Source organism: Pelobates fuscus, chromosome 9 (assembly GCF_036172605.1).
Source record: "Pelobates fuscus isolate aPelFus1 chromosome 9, aPelFus1.pri, whole genome shotgun sequence".
Lineage (NCBI taxonomy): Eukaryota > Metazoa > Chordata > Amphibia > Anura > Pelobatidae > Pelobates > Pelobates fuscus.
Window position 1 is genome coordinate 103,814,192 of NC_086325.1, and position 6,523 is coordinate 103,820,714.

Consider the following 6,523-nt stretch of genomic DNA (forward strand, 5'->3'; position numbering starts at 1 on the left):
AACTGTTTATCTGAGGGGAGGGAACCTGTGGGCTGTACTATGCTGTTATTGGTTAATTTCATCCTCCCCCTGGGAGTGTCCTGTGTGTACCTTATCCTAATAAAAAGCAGGCTGGGTGTTCCAGTCCTCAGACCTCTTCTGACCCTCAATACGTAGCCTTGTCTCGTTATTGGAGGGAACTGCTATATCACACTGGGGATTGCTATGCGCTGCATATTCCCCTGAGCTCTTAATCACTTAGCTCTTGTAAGAGCTTGTTCCGGATACGCTCTCCTGGAGGAGAGGTCTTCCCCACACGGTCCTGGAGGACAGAAGCCGATCCAGGGTGGAAGGAAGACGGCGCGGCTCCAGTTAAGCTACGGCGGTTGTGGAGCCTGCGGTGGTTGTGGTGTCGTCTGCAGTGCTTGGAGTCCTCTGAGAGCGCTAGGAGCATCCATCAACGGAGGGTACTCGGTCGGAGTACACGGAGCTCCGTTACACATTTATACCTAAACCTAAATTGAAATTTGCTGCCAAAATTAACACTGGCATGTAAGATACATGGGGATGGGAGAAGATGAAATGAGACATATGGGGTGGGGGTTGGGGTAGGGGAGAGCTGAGTGAATGATACATAAGGGGGAGTTGGGGGATTGAAACACATGGGGAGTGCTGTGGAAGGAGCAAAACATACAGACCAGGGCTTTGGAGAGAGACATCCAGAGGGGATGGGGAAGGGCAAAAGAGACCGCTTTAACCAGTGATGGCGAACCTTTTTGAGCCCGAGTGCCCAAACCGCAATACATGCGGTATATGCGCAATACAACATTATTTTCTTCAAAGTGCCAACACGGCAATTAAACCTGAATACTGAGGTTTAAGTTTAGAAAAAAACTCTGTTGTCCGAACTAGTTAACACCTTTTGTTTTAAAAGAACACAACAAAGTTCAATTATACAAATTTTAAATAATGATATAAATAGATAAGATTAGGTTATATTTATTAGTATCTCCAACAAATGCACTGCATACACACAGACAGCTGAACACATTCACACACCGACTGACTGCTAAATACACACACAGTCCATTAAATACTCAAACATACACACACTGCTGAATACATACACACTAAGTCTGCTGAGTACACAGTCTGCTGAATATAAAGACTGCTGAATACACACACACACACACTGCATTGAGGTCTGTCTGTCTGTCTGTCTGTGTTGGGTGGGTAGGGGTAGGGGTGCTCTGTTGGGGGGGGGTTGAAGATACATTAAAAACTTTTATTTATTTTTTAAGCATATTGGTTCAGTATCTACCCCCCCCCCCCCTCCCTTCTTCTTACCTTTGGTGAAGGGAAGGGGGGTAAACACAGCCATCCCCAGGAGGACAGGAGAGCTGCTTCCTAGATGCCTTCCCCTTGCTTCTGGTCCTGCCGACAAGAAAGCAGAGTAGGCAGGCAGGTGCTTACTCTGAATTGATGGCGAACCTATGGCCGCGTGCCATAGGTTCGCCATCACTGGCTTTAACTAAACCCATTTGATTTTAGTTATGTCAACTGGAGATCTAGTTAACTAAAACTAGACTAAAACAACTCAGACTAAAATTAAAATGGCTTTTTAGTAAAAAAAAAAACCTAAAACTAAATAAAAATTAGTAGCTGAAATTAACACTTGCAGAATGTAATGAAGTTAGCTGAAGTAGGGTCAAGTTGGTTACTAAGATCTAATATTGGTGGGGCAGATTGTCTACAAAATTCTAAAGATGTTATCTGCAACAGCACAGAATAATCAATGCAATCTCAGAGGTTGGTATAAAAGAATGACCAAATGGAAATCAAACAGGTCTTTTCCTGAGGGTGTGGTTGTAACCCTTATTGAGTCCACTGCATATCTGTACAATGCTGCCACATTATAGTATATAAAGGCACAGATTCCCCTGAGAAAATAGAGCAAACCAAGGCTCTCCCCGTGGAGGGCCGCCGCTATCCAAGTGCCAGCCCTGCTGTGTGACTTCAAAGAGCTACCTCACAAGCCCTTAGCAGGGCAGAGGAGGGGGAGCTCTAGACTGTATCTCCACCGGGTTCTCCTCTTGCGAGTTCTGAGTGTTGCCACGGTTACCTTGGCAACGCTCCATTCTCGCAAGAGTGAAATCTAGGCTCACCAGTTGCAGGCTAGAGTTCACTCCCCACTGGACCACCTGTGAGTACAAGCAATGTCTCCCCCTCCCAGGTAAGAAGGGAGTGGAAATATTCAATATATTTATTTTCTTTTAAACAAAAAAATTACTTACAAAAATTACACCACCACACACAATAACTCCCTACACATTCTTCTTCCCTCCTGTAGTGATTATTGTGTCTGGATTATTTATTTCAGTATGTATATGTGTGTATGTATATATGTATATATATATATATATAAATAATCTCTTGTATACAACACATCATCATGCAAGTAATTACAAATAGTAAAGGTACAGCCCTTTAAAACATTGCCTGTGTAGGCCGAAACAAGAAGCAAAAAAGGAACAACACTTTAGGTAAAGTACAATATGCTATTGCTTGTGACCGCCCATTAAGGCTTGCCTAACCCTCGAAAAATGTAATAGTGCCAAATATAACAATATGAGCTTCAGTAGGAGTATGTAATATGCGTACGATGTGAGGAACTGGTGAAAAGGGATGGGAAAAAAAGGGGGGGGCATAGAAAAAGAGAGCCCATGTGAAGGACCCTCCAAGCAACCAGTAAAAAGGTGTCCGGTCTCCTCCCAAGGTCCTGTACCAAGCACGCACAGTTGGGAATAAATATTAATGTTATTAACAAAGGAGGGAATAAAAACAACAACCCACAAATGACTTTATTACAACACTGTCCCAGAGCCATCGGTTAACCGAGATCAGCACCTCTGCTCCCCCTAAAGTGCAAAGCGTATACCCTCAAGGGTGCAGGACACCCACAAGCCTTCTCTCCTAGCTGTTCAAAGCCTGCCCACCAAGAGTCCTGCAACACAGTGGGCACTCGAAGATGCAGCAAGTCGCTACATGACTCTCACTCTGGGTAGAAAGCACACGGGCCCCCGCAAATTGGCCTAGCGGGGGGTGCCAGCTCGGCAGCATGGCCCCGCCGCCTAGAGTTTTTCCTTTAAATAATTTACAAGTGCCTTTCCCGAGATCAGGCTCTGAATCCGCCTTAGTGCCAATATTAATTCCTTAAAGACGGTGGGCGTTATATGCCTTCCTTGGGGACCCGGCACTAAACACGAGCCGCATAGAACACCCAAGCCATCCTATGTACCCGGCAGGGCCGGACTGGGATAAAAATTCGGCCCAGGCATTTTTTTTTCACAGCGGCCCACTAAGAAGGGGGCGGGGCAGAGAAGGTGTGTTTTGTCATCACTAATGACAAACACGCTCCCTCTCAAAGTGCAGGCCAGGGCAGACCATGCGCAGAGCTCTGCTAAAGAGCTCTAGCATGAGAAAAAAGCCCTGTATTTGTTCTGCACAGTGCAAGCAAATTTAATAACATGCTTGCACTGTGTTTCCTTGCAACTTGTCTCTGGTGTCTCTATAAATGGATACCAGGAGACAAAAGGGCCAGGAAAAAGTATTGTGCATGTGTTTGGAGCCTGCTTGTGGGATTGTGTGTGTGTATAGAGTGTGCTGATTGTGGTGTGGTATTATGTAATAAGGTCGGTTTTAGTCATGTTGTGTTTGTGGTGTAATGTAATGCATATGTGGCTAGGGGCTGTAGAGAATGTGTGTATAGGGGATGTAGCAAGTGTGTGCATACAGGCTATAGTGTGTGTGTGTATAGGTGATGTAGTGTTTGTAGAGTGTGTGTGTTTAGGGGTGTAGTATGTGTTTGCTTACAATGAATCTAGTGTGTGTATAGGGGGTCCAGAGTGTGTATGTCAGGAATGTAGTGTGTGTGTGTGTGTGTGCGTATGTGTATATATATATATATGTGTGTGTGTGTGTGTATCTATATATATATATATGTGTGTGTGTGTGTGTATCTATATATATGTGTGTGTATATATATATATATATATATATATGTGTGTATATATATACACATATCTATATATATATACACATATCTATATATATATATACACATATCTATATATATGTATATATATATTTGTGTAAGGGGCAAATAGCCGTATATGGAGTAAGGATCCAGCATAAGCGTAGGATAGTATAAAGGGAGCAAGTCGGTTGTGGTGTGCCGAGACCGACGATACGGTAGGCCTGTAAATAAAGAGGGCCCACCAAGGAGTAAGAAAGTAAAGTAAATGGAAAGAAAAGAGAAAGTGTTGAAATGAGGAGTGGGTGGGAGGGTCATTCTGCTGCTGACCTCAATCGATATGAGTCAAGTAAGGGGTGTCCCTTATATAGGGGAGTGAATTAATTTAAGCCCCTCCCACAAATACAGGCCAAACGGCCTTAATACTTGTGTAAGGGGCAAATAGCCGTATATGGAGTAAGGATCCAGCATAAGCGTAGGATAGTATAAAGGGAGCAAGTCGGTTGTGGTGTGCCGAGACCGACGATACGGTAGGCCTGTAAATAAAGAGGGCAAAAATGAATAATCAAAGATTTAATACAGTCAACAAATATATACAAATTAACCAGACATTTCCTTAAATGCATTACAGTATTTAATTCCTGGAAGAATTTTGAAGGTAGGAATCTAGGACCGAAAGTGGACACCATTTGTTGTGGGTAGGATAGTATGTTATCTCTACTGTTGGTCCGTGTTGACTCGTTTCGGAATGTGGTAGAGCCAATAGGTAATGATATATGTGTTTACGTACGTGGGATCGTTGAAGACAATGATCTGTCTGAGTGGTGGTGATGGTAGTGGATTCTCTGGCCCGAGAAAGGCATAAAAGGCAATGTGCATGGCTGGTAATGGCCGACTTGGTGTATAATTGAATGGTTGTAGATCTAATAGGTCCGATAAGGATGAAAAGTTGGATGGCTATTGGTAATCTCTGACAGTATCATGGGGGAATGGATTCCTGAAAACCTCAGAGTATATTCTTGTCTGGTATGATAGCATGAAGTTATGGTAGTTTTGGCCATAGGTTATCCTGTGTTGTTGAATGCCTGTAAAATATATAATTAATGGTGTGTGAGATAGTTTAAGGTGGCAAAAAGAAGCAAAACCTAGGAGAAATGTTATGACACAGGTTGAGCTATGTTGTGTTCCAATGAGATTCTTTAAGCCAGGTAAAAAGCTGTGTTATGCATTCAGACAAGTATGGGACGAAAGTGCTAGGTGGGATAGTGCATGCTATGCTGCATGAGTATGTCTAATCCATGATTTTGTCTCTGGAACGAAAGAGTGGCCGTGACTGTATGGGCGGCTGTAGGAAGCGTATGATGAACATGCCTGGAATATAAATGAGACAATTGTCGGCAGGGATGTATACATCTGGTACATGAAAGTGAAATGTGATAAGTGGCCAACCAAGTGAGTTCCCCAGAAATATCGTGACCTTATGGATGAGTAGTGGCGTTTGTTGATGATATGACATGTGCCTAGTTGTCTGAGTAACAACGGATTGATGACCCTGACCATGATTTACCCCATGCCACAGCAGCGGCTACAATTGGGAAGTTCTCCCAAAGTGGCTGAGGTGGTGGGAAAATTTCCAAACCTGGATGCCATGGCCAACAGTCTAGGGACATCCTCTGATCGTCATGTTGGAAGTGTGGAAAAAAGGGGAAAGTACTCTGGATGTGAAAGCGTGGTCTTGTGGTATGATTGGCATGGCAAAATTAAGGAACCTGGTAGGGATTGTAGTTCCTTGCAGTTGTAAGTACTAAGCAGGAGGTAGTGATTGATGTAGTTGAGAATGTTCCCTATTTGTCTTGTGGTAACTTGCGTGTATGGATGCCGACTCAAGTCATATGCCCAGTAATGTGATGATAGTGTCTGAGCCTTCTGTTTCTTATGGGGTACTGGGACGCCCAAGTGGTCAACCAGACTAAGCTGCCGTGAGGCTTCTAGTGAAAAATATGTTATCTTTGATCAACAAGAAGTCTTCTAGATAGTGTATGACTGTAAGGCCTCTGGATATGTTATCATAACCAGCACAGAGTATCTGCGAATATCGATAGTAGGCTAATCTGTAGCTCGAAAGTTGAGCAGGGAAAGGATTGCCCAATTTATGCCATGTAAGTGCCAGTGTGTAGGGTAGATGGTAGCCGTTTACTGCGTTGATGATATTGGTCTTCCTTAACCAAGCTTCAACCCATGCTTGAGTGATAGCTGTAAAGGTAGATCAATGGTGTTGTATAGTAAGAAAACTCCTCGGAGGGTATGAGGGAGTTGAGACTTGGGGTAGCCGAGGTGTGTGGTGCCAATAAGGCTACGGTTAGTCTTTGTTTAAGGGAAGATTCCTTGTGACAATACCAATGTGTTTGTGTTTGGTGCCATGCTGTAAATGGTGGAGATTGGAAGACCCTTCTGCAAATCTTTGCTATGAGTGTGTTTACAGCCAATGGTTTTGTTGTGCTGACTGTAAGT